This window comes from Hypanus sabinus, chromosome 1 (genome assembly GCF_030144855.1).
Source record: "Hypanus sabinus isolate sHypSab1 chromosome 1, sHypSab1.hap1, whole genome shotgun sequence".
NCBI lineage: Eukaryota > Metazoa > Chordata > Chondrichthyes > Myliobatiformes > Dasyatidae > Hypanus > Hypanus sabinus.
This window is the reverse complement of record NC_082706.1, coordinates 186495858-186510277: the sequence shown is the minus strand read 5'-3', so window position 1 is coordinate 186510277 and position 14420 is coordinate 186495858. Positions and strand designations below refer to the sequence as shown.

Genomic DNA, 14420 nt, shown 5'->3' with positions numbered 1-14420 from the left:
AGGAATTTTGGAATGTTACATCTTGGGGATGAACTATATCAATAAACACTTCCAATAAGATTCAAATTATTGCATTCTTTGGATGTATCACCTTACAATCCCATTAATTTCTCAAATTTTTGCCATGTATGACCTTTTTGAACATTTCCCTTGAGATCAACTCCATTTATAGAAAGCTTGCTGCGTCCTCTATGAAGACGGACACAACATATTTGCTTAATTTCCTCACCATTTTCTTCTTGCTTAATTTCTCTCATCTGTAAAGGTTTCACAATGGCTAAAATCATTCTTTTTCTCCTTTTTTTACATATTTATGGAAGCTCTTATGGATTATTTCTATGTTTCTTGCAAGTCTACTCTTGTAGTTCCTGTTTCCTTGGCTATGTGTTCTATATTTATAATTAATTTAGATCACTTTGAAGAGATCTGTTTTTACTTTGACACAAAAAAGTCAAATGTAAAAATAAGCAAAATTAAATCTACTGTGATTCAATGTTGTAAAACAATAAAACATGCAAACTTCTGTGGGGGTGAATACTTTTTATAGGCGCTGTATAGGCTGGTGAGCCTGACTTCAGTAGACAATAGGTGCAGGAGTAGGCCATATGGCCCTTCGAGTCAGCAGCGCCATTCAATGTGATCATGGCTGATCATCCACAATTAGTACCCCATTCCTGCCTTCTCCCCATATCCCTTGACTCCCTATCTTTACGACCTCTATCTAACTCTTTCTTGAAAGCATCCAAGAATTGGCCTCCACTGCCTTGAGGCAGAGCATTCCATAGATCCACAACTCTCTGAGTGAAAAAAGTTTTTCCTGAACTCCATTCTAAATGGCCTACTCCTTATTCTTAAATGCTGGCCTCTGGTTCTGGACTCCCCCAACATCGGGAACATGTTTCCTGCCTCTAGCGTGTCCAATCCCTTAATAATCTTATATGTTTCAATCAGATCCCCTCTCATCCTTCTAAATTCCAGTGTAAACAAGCCCAGTTGCTCCAATCTTTCAACATATGACAGTCCCGCCATCCCAGGAATCAACCTCGTGAACTTACGCTGCACTCCCTCAATAGCAAGAATGTCCTTCTTCAAACTTGGAGACCAAAACTGCACACAATACTCCAGGTGTGGTCTCACCAGAGCCCTGTACAACTGCAGAAAGACCTCTTTGCTCCTATACTCAACTCCCCTTGTTATGAAGGCCAACATGCCATTAGCTTTCTTCACTGCCTGCTGCACCTGCATGCTTACTTTCAGTGACTGATGAACAAGGACACCTAGATCTCGTTGTATTTCCCCTTTTCCTAAGTAGTGGACAAGTGATTGGAAGGTATTCTAAGGAAGCATATATAAGTACTTGGATAGATAGGGACAGATGAGGGATTGTTGAAATGGCTTTGTGTATGATAGGTTGTGTCTGACCAATCTTAAAGAGTTTTTCATGGAAGTTACCAGGAAAATTGATGAAGTCAAGGAAATGGATGTTCTCTACATGGATTTCAGCAAGGCCTCTGACAAAGTTCCAGAAAGGAGGTTGGTCAAGAAGGTTCAATGCCTTGGCTTTCAGGAAGAAGTGTTAAATTGGATTAGACATTGGCTTTGTGAGAGAAGCCAGAGTGGTAGTAGAAGATTGCATCTCTGACCGGAGGCCTGTGATTAATGGTGTTCTATAGGGTTTGGTGCTGGATCCATTGTTGTTTCACATCTGTATCAATGATCTGGATGATAATATAGTAAACTGGATTAATAAATTTGTAAATTTTCAGATAACACCAAGATTAGGGGCGTAGTGGACAGTGAGGAAGGCTGCCAAAGCTTACAGTGGGATCTAGACCAGCTAGAAAAATGTGCTAAAAATGACAGATGGAATTTAATGCAGACAAGTGTGAGGAGGACAAACCAAGGTAGGTACAATATGGTGAACGGTAGGGCACTGAGGAGTCTGGTAGAACAGAGGGATCTCGAAAGATAGATCCACAATTCCTTGAAAGTGACATCACAGGTGAATAAGGTTGTAAAGAAAGCTTCTGGCACACTGGTCTTCGTGAATCAATGTATGAGTACAGGAGTTGGGATCCTATGTTAAATTTGCATTAGACATTGGAGTATTGTGTGCAGTTTTGATCACCTACATATAGGAAAGATGTCAATAAGTTTGAAAGACTGAAGCAATAACTTATAAGGATATCAACAGGACTTGAGAACCTGAGTTATAGAGAAAGGTTAAATAGGTTAGGACTTTATTCCCAATTTTTTTTTTATGCCATGGTCCAATACCATTAAGTAATTGGTCCGTGGACACCAGATTAGGAACCCCTGCCTTGGAGCATAGGCAAATGAGGGGAGATGTGATAGAGGACTACTAAATTATGAGGGATATATATATATAGGATAAGTGCAAACAGACTTTTTCCACTGAGGCTGGGTGAGACTCGAACTAGAGGTTATGAGTTATGGGAGAAATTGAAATGTTTAAGGGGAACTTCTTCATTCAGAGGGTGATCAGAGTGTGGAACAAGCTGGTGATAATGTGGAACGGGCTGCCAGTGGATGTGGCTTCGATTTCAACATTTAAGAAAAATTTGGATAGGTACATGAATAGAATCAGCTATGCTCCAGGTGCAGGTTGATGGGACTACCAGATTAATAGTTTGGTGTGAACTAGATGGGCTGAAGAAACTGTTTCTATGCTGTAGTGTTCAATAACTTTTTATCCAAGGATCAGTAATTTTGTGACTTTGTTTTTTTTTAAGTTGGACCGTCAGTATTCTTACTGTACTGGACTTACTGTATTTTTGGTCTGTTCTTCACAGGATTCACTAAATAATACTGCCATTTTCTATAGGATGTGTACAAGAGAGGAGTGTGGCACAAAAGCGGCAGGATTCGTAGCTGTAACTGTTGAAAAGATTGACGGATAATATACAGCTAGACAGATCAGCATGATACTTCTCTCACTTCCTTACCCTTCTCCAATCATATGTCTCTCTCAGCCTTCCCCCAACCAACTGTCTATCCATCAATGGGTTACATAGTGGCAGAAAAACACATTTGTTTTCATTAAAGCAAAATAAATTAGAAAATAGAAGTATTTGGAGCCACAAGGGATTTTGTTGCTATAGTCAAAACTCGCAATATGTACCTTCCTGCTAGATACAAGGTGCACAGTGAGTAAAGTGCTTTATAAAAAATGTTTATCTTTCCATTCACATTAATTGTGAGGGATTCAATAGGACTCTCCCTATGAATTATCCATAGAAACAATCAGTTGAATAGACACATTTTTAAAGCCTATTGGGGTATATTTATGATATCTTAAACAGGATGATCTGGCAGATGAATGCGTGGCTGAGAAGCTGGTGTGGGGGGCAGGGCTTCAGGTTCTTGAATCATTGGGATCTCTTCTGGGGGAGGTAAGCCCTGTACAAAAGGACAGGTTGCAGCTAAACCAAAGGGGGGCCAATAATCTCGCAGGCAGGTTTGTTAGAGCAGTTGGGGAAAGTTTAAACTAATTTAGCAGAGGAGTGGGAACCATAATGAAGGGATTCAGGATAGGACGGATGGAAATTGAATTGAATTGACTTTATTTCTTATATCCTTCACATGCATGAGGAGTAAAAGATCTTTATGTTATGTCTCCATGTGCAATCATAGTAATTTATAATAATAAATAGAACATTCAATGTAATATAGAGTACACTCAAATCAGCATGAGTTCATCAGACTGATGGCCTGGTGGAAGCTATGCCAGAGCCTGTTGGTCCTGGCTTTTATGCTGCGGTACCGCTTCTCAGATGGTAACAGCTGGAATAGATTGTGGTTGGGATGGACTTGGGTCCTCAAGGATCCTACGGGCCCTTTTTACACACCTCTCCCTGTAAATGTCTTGAATCATGTGAAGTTCACAACTACAGATGCGCTAGGCTGTCCGTACCACTCTCTGCAGAGTCCTGCGATTAAGAGAGGTACAGTTCTCATACCAGGCAGTCACACAGCCAGTCAGCATGCTCTTAATTGTGCCCCTGTAGAAAGCCCTTAGGATTTGGGGGCTCATACCAAATTTCCTCAACCATCTGAGGTGAAAGAGGCACTATTGTGCCTTTTTCACCACACAGCTGGTGTGTACAGACCACTTGACATCCTTGGTGATGTGGGTGCCAAGGAACTTGAAGCTGTTTATTCTCTCAACCCCAGATCCATTGATGTCAATAGAGGTTAGCCCGTCTCCATTCCTCCTGCAACCCACAACCAACAACACAAAAAGCAAAGATAACATGCAGTCAGACTATCAGGAAGGGCAGGGAGATGTAGGACAAAATTGCAGCCATCAGAAAAGTATTGATGCATTAGGAATGTAAAATCAAAAAAGATATCAAATAAAGCACTGAGTTATATCTGAATGCACAGAATATAAGAAATAAAGTGGATGATCTTGTTGCACTATTACAGATTGTCAGGTATAATGTTGCAGCCATTACTGAATGATGGTTGTAGTCAGGATCTGAATGTCCAAGGTTACACTTTGTATCAGAGGGATAGGAAGGTAGGCAAAAGGGGTGATGTGACTCTGCTGGTAAAGTATGGCAACAAATCAGTCAAAAGATGTGACATAGGATCAGTAGATGTTGAATCCTTGTGGGTTGAGTTAAGAACCTGCACGGGCAAACGGACCCTATTGGCAGTTATATACAGGCCTCCCAGTAGTAGTTGGGATGTAGACCACAAATTACAACGGAAAATACAAAAGGCGTGTCAAATGGTTAATGCTGGGACAGTCATGGGAGATTGTAACATGCAGGTCGATTGAAAAATCAGGTTGGTAATGGACCTCAAGAGAGTGAATTGTTGAATGCCTACAAGGTAGCTTTTTAGAGCAGTTTGTCATTGAGCCTACTAGGGGATCAGCTAGACTGGAATGTGTACTATGTCATGAACCGGAGCGATTCGGAAACTTAAGGTAACATGAAAACAAGCTAGCAAACAATATGACAGTGGACGGTAAAAGCTTTTTCCAAGTACGTAAAAAATAAAAGAAAGAGAATGGATATAGGACCACTAGAAAATGAAGACAGAGAAATACAGGGGACAAGGAAATGGTAGATAACCTAAATGAGTAATTTGCATCAGTCTTCATTGCAAAAGGCAGTAGAGGTGTTCCAGATGTTGTAATGTGTAAAGGAAGAGAAATAAGTGCAGATACTAATATAAGAGAGAAGGTGCTCAAAAAGCTAAAAGACCTAAGGGTACATAAGTCACCCATACCAGATGAACTGCATCCTAGGTGTCACAACCACGAATTCCACAGTACAGCAGATACGGCAATTGTGTTCATGCACATGCACGTGTCAGCTAATTATCATTTCGCTGTGATGGTATTTAATTCCATTGTTTTTGTTGTAGCGCTTGTCGAGACCTGAGCAAAGCACAGCAACGTTTCACAGCCTGCTTGAATTCGGCCCTGCCTGAGAAATTGGACTGTCAATTTAACTGGCTCTGAAGTCTCGCAGTTTTCATTTAATATTTAGCTATTCATTTCAGCTGCAGTGATGGCTTCATTTTCCATTTGAGAGTAATAGTTAACAGCCATGTTTGGCCTAGCATTTATTGTTTTCCTTTCCCTCTACTCTGTTCACATTAAAGTCTGTGAACTATTGACCCACTTCAGTGTCTCTCTCTCTCGGCACTTGAGCCATGCCTGAATGTACTGACAGCAAGTCTCGAATACACAAAAATGGACCCAGCAGACAGAGATCAGCTGACCTTGGCCCTGAGATTCATTGGTAAGGTAGGGGACAAGCTACAGGCAATTGCATCTGTAATGAGTGAAATTACCGAAGCAATGAGGCAGATAATCTTGTACCGACAAGCCCAGTTTCATCTGGAAGAACAGGTATCATCCCTAGCCACAACTATTCAACAGTTCACTGCAGACAATTGGACTCGGGTGTCTGCAACTTCTGCTCTCACAGCCGCCGTCCATGAGCTCACTGCAACCAGCTAGCGTCAGCTGACTGCTATTAACGTTCTCGCCAACGCAATTCAGTAGCCTCTGGCAATGGTCAGACCCACACCCAGCATCTCACAGGTCCTCTTTCTCTGTTGCCCAACAACCTCTGCTACTAATGCTCTCGCTTCTGTGCCCAGACCAGAACTGACTCCCATGTCCGTACAGCAACTTAGCATTCCACCACCAGGCAGATATTCTGGTGATTCGGATGGCTGCAGGAATTTTATTACCCAATGCATGCTGACGTTCCAAGCCCAAGCTGGTCGTTTTGGTGATGATGCATGGTAACTGGTGTACATAGTCAATCTCCTAGATGGACCTCCACTCAGCCAGCTCAATGCTTTATGGTAGCAAGGATACCCTGCAGCCCAGTCATTCTGTCATTTCATTACAGAGTTCAGGAGGATTTTTGACCTTCCAGTATGGGTGCTCACTGACTCTTGGACCTGAGCCAAGGCAGAGGGACAGTGAGAGCCTATGCAGTCAAATGCCACACACTTGCAGTAGAGACAGGTTGAAATAAGAGATCTCTACACACTGCCTTCCAGCATGAACTGAATGCAAGGGTTTGGCACGAGATCACCATCTGGGACTAACAGGTTAGTCTGGATGACCTGATTAAACTGGCTATTTGAGTTGACGACCAGGTGCACAAGAAAAGAATGTTTCAAGCTTCCTATGTGCCGTCCAATCACCATCTTTCCTTGCCCTTTCCTCCGCCCTCACCACCCAGCTCCCAGACCACAGAGGAGCCTATGCAAGTAGGGCACATGCGCCTGCCCCAGGAGGAATAAGAATGGTGCAGGAGAACATGTTCCTGCCTCTACTGTAGTGATCCAGGACATTTCCAGGTTGCATGCCCCAAGTGTCCAGAAAAAGAGGATACCCACCAGCAGGGAAGGGAGTCCTGATGGGTTGGTTTACTCTTCAGTCAGTTTCCTCTAACTGTGTAATGCTTGCAGCTTCCTTGTTGTGAAGATCTCAGACCCATGAACCTAAGGCATTTATCAATTCCGGTGCAGCCGCAGATCTCATGGACATCTCTCTAGCTCAAAGTTAGGGAGTTCCTATTCAGGAATTAAGAGAAAAGATCAACATCAAGGCACTGGACGGTCAACCTCTGGGCTCCGGCCAGATCCACCTTTCCACCGTGCTCCTCAACCTTGTGTTTAAAGGCAAACATAGTGAAGGACTCTCCTTCTATCTAGTTGATTTGTCTGAACTGCCACTGGTACTTGGTCTTCCCTGGTTATCCCAACGTAACCCACAAATCGATTGGTGTCTGAAGGTACTCCAAGAGTGGGGACCAGCATGCCTGTCTACCTGTCTGGGTCCAGCTCAAGCTCCATTCCATGAATCCCCTCCTGTGTAAGCTAAAGATGTGGGCCTGTCTGGGATTTCAGCTGAACATGTGGATCTTCTTGAGGTCTTCAGTGAAAGCAAGGCCACCTCTCTGCCCCCACACCGGCTGTACGACTGTGCCATAGATCTTCAACCTGGCACTAGTCCTCCCCAGAGCAGTCTCTTGTCCCTCTCTCATCCTGAAATGGTGGCCATGGAGGAATACATCAAGGAGGCATTGGCTATGGGGTTTTTCCACCCTTCAACCTCACTGGCAGGAGCGGACTTCTTTTTAGTGAGCAAGAAAGAAGGCAAGTTCCATCCCTATATCAATTATTGACCTCTAAACAACATCACTATGAAGAACCACTTCCGTCTTATCCTGCTGGCATCTATGTTTGAGCATGTCCAGGGAGCAACCATGTTTTCCAAAATTGATCCGCGCAATGCTTACAATCTGTTTCACATGATAGGAGATGAGTGGAAGACAGCTTTCAACATATCTAATGGCCACTATGAGGTGGGGCAAAGTTAAGTTGTAGTTAAACAGCGACTCCTTTGCTTGCATCTTCAAAAACAGCTTTATTTCTACCTTTGATATCTTCCCTTTTCAGTGTGTGGGGGGGCTCTTTTGAAGACCATGATCTGGAGTTACACTGATTTTGGTTCTTTTCAGGGATGGTACCCACTTTCAGGGCCTCATGACTAGTTGCTTTTTGATATCCCAAAGACACAGCCTGGAAGATGAGCTTGCCTTCAGGGTTCCGGGGTTTTGTTCTGGGTCAACGCCAATCCAGAGCTCATTCTTCCTTGCTCATGTATCACTGCTCCGGTGATCTGGGGAATAGAGGAAGAGGTAAGGGTTGTCCAACAGTCGGACCCAGACCCGGGTGGTGGTCCTCCCAAACTGGCTGTTTGTCCCTGCTGCGGTGTGTTCCAAAGCATTGGAATGGGGTCACTCCTCCCGTCTGGCTGGACATCCAGGAATTCAATGGACCCAGGAGTTTATAAAGAGACAATTTTGGTGGTCATCTATGTCCCAGGACGTCCATGACCTTGTATCTGCCTGTCCCACTGCACTCAGAACAAGATATCACACAAGCATCCTGCAGGTCTGTTATATCCACTGCCTGTGCCCCACCGCCCCTGGTCCCACCTCTCAGTAGATTTCAGCACTGGGCTGCCCATGTCGAATGGAAACACCACCATTTTGGTCATTATGGATTGATTTTACAAGGTTTCCCACTTCATTGCCCTCCCAAAGCTCACATTGGCTTGTGAGACTGCAACATTCATGGTTCAACATGTGTTCAGGCTCCACGGCTTTCCTCAAGACATAGTGTATGATTGTGGACCACAGGTCACTTCCTTCTTTTGGAAGGCTTTTTGCTCTCTTGTAGGAGCCACAGCTAGCCTCTCTTCTGATTTCCATCCCCAATCCAAAGGCCAGACTGCGAAACTGAAACTGAAGTTGGAGGAAGCCCTGCGTTGCCTTGTCTCTTCCAACCCCACATCCTGGATTTCCCAACTGGTTTGGAGAGAGGTCGCCCACAATAACTTTGATTCGTCCTCCATAGATATATCTCCCTTTGAATGCCAGAAGGGATTCCAGAACAGCTGATCCAGCACTACAAGCACACCTGGAGATGAGCCACAGTTTCTCTGCTGCACTCCCAGAAACGACGTGCCTGGCAGGCTGATTGACTCCACCGACAGGCAAGGCCATTCAAGCCAGAAGAGGAGGTCTGGTTGATATCGAAGAATCTTCCCCTGAAAGCTGAGAGCTGCAAGTTAATACAGCACTACATGGGACCATCTGTAGGGAAGAAGGCTGTTAACAAGGTGTCATATAAATTACATCTACCAGCATCATTGAAGATCCATCCAATAGTCCATGTGTCTCAGCTCAAGCTGGTTACTACCTTTCCCCTGGCCTCAGTCCCACTCCTCCCCCTTCTCCCCACTTGGTAGATGGTTCCCTGGTCTATACAATGTGGCGCCTCTGGCATCTTGCTGGGTATGTGTTAAGGTCCAGTACCTTGTGGCTGGGATGGGTTTGGTCCAAAAGCACATTCTTGAATCCCAGTAAAGGACATCTTGAACAAGTTGTTCAATGGACGGAGGTCTGTGGTGCCTCAGGGGCAGCTCCTAGGTATGGGGTCCCTGTCACAACCACAGATACGGCAGCGCAGCAGATATGGCAATTCCACTCGTGAATATGCATGTGTCAACCAATTATTATTTCAATGTGATGGTATGTAGCTCTATTGTTATCACTGTAGCACTTGTTGAGACCTGAGCAAAGCATAGCAACATTTCGCTACCTGCTTGAATTTGGCTTTGCCTGAGAAATTGGACGGTCAAGTCAATTGGCTCTGAACACTAGAGGCTTTCATTTTACATTTAGTTAATCCTTTCAGCCACAGTGTTAATTTTTCATTCCTCACTCTCAATTTTCCATTTGAGAGTAATAGTTAACAGCCCTGTTTAGCTTAGTGTTTATTGTTTTCCTTTCCCTCTACTCTGTTCGCATTAAACTCTGTGAACTTTTAACTCACTTCAGTGTCTCTCTCTCTCGGCACTTGGGCCATTCCTGAACCTACTGACACTAGGGTTCTGAATTAGGTAGCATTAGAGATTGTAGAGGCATTACCAATGATCTTTTAAAAATCATTTGTCTCTAGCATGGTGCCAGAGAACTGGAAAATTGCAAATGTCACTCCACTCTTTAAGAAAGGAGTAAGGCAGCAGAAAAGAAATTATACACCAGTTAGCTTGACCTCAGTGGTTGGGAAGGCGTTGGGAGTCAATTGTTAAGGAGAGGTTATGGAGCACTCGGTGACACAGGACAAGATAGGACAAAGTCAGCGTGGTTTCCTTAAGGGAAAATCTCATCTGACAAACCTGTTGGAATTCTTTGAGGAGATTTGAGCATAGATGAAGGGGATGCAGTGAATGTTGTATATTTGGACTTTCAAAAGGCCTTTGATAAGATGCCACACATGAGGCTGCTTATCAAGGTAAGAGCCCTTGATATTACAAGAAATTACTAACATGGTTAGGGCATTGCCTGATTGGTAGGAGGCAGTGAGTGGGAACAAAAGGATCCTTGTCTGGTTGGCTGCTAGTGACTGGTGGTGTTCCGCAGGGGTCAGTGTTGGGGCCACTCCTTTATATGCCATCTATCAATGATTTAGATAATGGAAAGATGGCTTTGTTGCCAAGTTTGCAGACGATACAAAGATTGGTGGAGGGGCAGGTACTGTTCAGGAAACAGGTAGGGTGCAGATTGACTTAAGATAGGTTAGGACAGGGGTCAGCAACCTTTACCACTGAAAGAGCCACTTGAACCCATTTCCCACAGAAAAGAAAACACTGGGAGCCGCAAAACCCGTTTGACATTTAAAATGAAATAACACTGCATACAACGTTTTGTTTTGCCTTTATGCTATGTATAAACAAACTATAATGTGTTGCATTTATGAAATTGATGAACTCCTGCAGAGAAAACGAAATTACATTTCTGCATGCAACAAAAACATTTTGAACTCCGAAAAAAAGACGTTGGGTTGAAGGTTACTTTTAAGTAAAATACTCAACGTCTATTTGAGTCCTTCTTGTATTTATGAAAAACGCCAAACTTAAATTTGCCGCCAGCAGCAAACCAAAAATAATGTCAGCCAGCTGTCAACCTGAAAAATGAAAGGACTATTTCACTGAACAATGAAAACATATGAATATACGTAAAATAATAGGCAATTAAAATATTTATCATACTTGTTCAGGTTGACTCACACCTGACAATGCAGTCATATTCAGGAGGGATGGATCGATGCTTAGGGGAGTGACCGGGAAGGATAATGTGTTTTTTTCCTCTCTGAACTCACAGAAGCGTTTCCCAAACGATGTTTGCATTGCGATGATTGCAGAATGTAAATACTCCGAATTTATCATGTCGTGACCTTGTTTGAACTCTCTCAAATTGGGGAAGTGAGACAATGTGCCTTTCTGTAAATCTCTGGCAAGCAACGTCAACTTGCGCTCGAATGCCAAAACATCCTCCAACATGTGCAGGGCTGTACGTCCTTACCCCGTTGAAGAGCTGTGTTCAGGTGCACTGTCATGTCTACCATGAAGTGTAGCTTTTCCAGCCACTCTGGCTGTTCCAGCTCAGGAAAGTTGAGCCCTTTGCTGCCCAGGAAAGTTTTCACTTCTTCCAGACACGCGACAAAGCATTTCAGCACCTCCCCTCTGGACAGCCAGCGATAAAAACATGTTGCAGCAGTGTGCTACACGCAGTCAGTAAACTGCAGTCAAAGATAGCTTTATTCGAACTAAACAGCCTTGCTTTTAAGCCTCCCTCAACCCGCCCCCCATGGGCGCGGATGCTGCAAAAGACACGTACTCATAAACCCCCGTAAGCTATCTCCCTTAGCCTGAACGCTGGCTAATTGTGAGCCGGTTTGGATGTGTCAGGAAATGGGTTGCCACAACATCTTATTTAGATTGTACAAGATCACCATAATCTTCAAATTTAGAATTACATTTCAAAAACTAACAAACTAACATAAAATACATTTTAATTAAATACTGACCATGTAGCGGTGTGCTACACGCAGCGCTAAAATTACGACATGGAGTCGGTAACTGCAGTCGAAGGAAAAAACTTTATTCGAAATCTTCAGCCTCACTTTTAAGCCTCCCTCAACCTGCCCCCCATGGCGCAGAGGCTCCAAAGCTCTGTGCTCGCAAACCCCCGTAGGCTATCTAATTGTGAGTCGGTTCGGATGTGCCAGGAAAAGGGTCGCCACAACCGATTATTTCCCAAAGCAACAGGGAGCCGCAGCAGAGACGTAAAAGAGCCACATGTGGCTCCGGAGCCGCGGGTTGCCGACCCCTGGGTTAGGAGAATGGGCAAGAAAGTGGCAAATCAAAAACAATGTTGGAAAATGCATGGGCATGCACTTTGGTAGTACAAACGTTTGTAGAAATAAATGTGCAGACTATTTTCTAAGTGGGAAGAAAATCCAAAAATCTGAGATGCAAAGGGAGTTGGGAGCCCTTGTGCAGACACCCTAAATGTTAACTTGTAGGTTGAGTTGGTGGTGAGGAAGGGAAATGCAAAGAGGTCTTAAATACAAAAGCAGGAATACTGGCACTGGTGAGGCCTCACCTTGAGCACTGTGAACAGTTTTGGACCCGTCATCTTAAAAAAGATGTGCTGGCATTGGAAAGGGTCCAGAGGTGGGTCACAAGATGATTCCGTGACTGAAAGGGTTATCATACGAGGAACATTTGATGGCTCTATTTCTGTACTCACTGGAATTTAGATGAATGGTAGGGATTTCATTGAAACCTTTTTGAATGTTGAATGGCCTAGACAGAGTAGATGTGTAAAGGATGTTTCCTACGGTGGGGGAGTCTAGGACAAGAGAGCACAGCCTGAGGATAGAGGGGTGTCCATTTAAAGCAGAGCTGCAGAGAAATTTCTTTAGCCAGAGGGTGGTGAATTTAGGTAATTTTTTTCCACAGGCAGCTGTGAGGCCAGGGCTTTGGGTGTATTTAAGGCAGAAATTGATAGACTCTTGTTTGGACATGGCATCAAAGATTATGGGGAGAAGGCCAGAGAATAGGGTTGAGGAGGGGGGATAAAAGGATCAGCCATGATTGAATGGTGGAGCAGACTCGATGGGCAAAATGGCCCAATAGTTCTCCTATGTCTTATGGTATTATAATCGAACAGGGTATAAGACTGGGACAGCTCCTAGTCTTTTCAAACACTTTCATATCAACCACTTTGTGTTGTAACTGAACTACAACCAGATGCCATTTTCCACCACAAGTCTCATTAGCCCAGTTGATAGGTACTCAAACGATCACCATCTCTGGCAGTGCTTTCCATGCATTACCACTGTGTAAAAAAATCTATTTCTGATGTCTCCCTATACTTTGCTCCATTCACCTTGAAAATATGTTCTCTCATATTGGCCATTACCACTCTGGGAAAAAGGCACTGGCTATCCACTCTACTTCTCCCCCTTATCATTTTATACACCTCTATCAAGTCACATCTCATTTCCCTAATAAACTGAATGTAAAAACACATTCCCCCACACACCATTCTTAAACCTCCTTATTCCTTGTTTTGCTTTTTCCAGAACATTCAACGTCAAAAGGCAGCCAAACTTGTCAATTGATATGGCTTTTAAATGACAGAGAAGTTAGAAGGGAGAAATTCAAACAAAACTTTGTGGCTGAGAAATTCCTTGACGATGCTTTGTTACCCTATTCCGAAATTTTACTCTGGTAAATGAGAGAACTGCCATTTTGGCAAATGTAGTAACAAGGTTCCACAAACAGTTGAGCCATAATTATTAACAAGATTTCAAAGATTCAAACATTTATGCAGTTTAATGTGGATAATTGTGAGGTTATCCACTTCGGAGGCAAGAACAGGAAGACAGATTACTATCTAAATGGAGTCAAGTTAGGAAAAGGGGAAGTACAGCAAGATCTAGGTGTTCTTGTACATCAGTCAATGAAAGCAAGCATGCAGGTACAGCAGGCAGTGAAGAAAGCTAATGGCATGCTGGCTTTTATAACAAGAGGAATTGAGTATAGGAGTAAAGAGGTCCTTCTGCAGCTGTACAGGGCCCTGGTGAGACCCCACCTGGAGTATTGTGTGCAGTTTTGGTCTCCAAATTTGAGGAAGGACATTCTTGCTATTGAGGGAGTGCAGCGTAGGTTCACAAGGTTAATTCCCAGAATGGCAGGACTGTCATATGTTGAAAGATTGGAGTGATTGGGCTTGTATACACTGGAATTTAGAAGGATGAGAGGGGATCTGATTGAAACATATAAGATTATTAAGGGATTGGACACACTGGAGGCAGGAAGCATGTTCCCGCTGATGGGTGAGTCCAGAACTAGAGGCCACAGTTTAAGAATAAGGAGTAGGCCATTTAGAACAGAGATGCGGAAAAACTTGGTGGTGGATATGTGAAATGCTCTGCCCCAGAAGGCAGTGGAGGCCAAGTCTCTGGATGCATTCAAGAGAGCGTTAGATAGAGCT

The 14420-nt window shown here is 43.6% G+C and overlaps 1 protein-coding gene across 17 annotated transcripts in view; it reads right to left on the bottom strand.

The window, feature by feature from the left end:
- Window positions 1–14420, bottom strand: part of LOC132401241 (interaptin-like) — a 617788-nt gene that overhangs the window by 477947 nt on the left and 125421 nt on the right. The window lies entirely within an intron of this gene.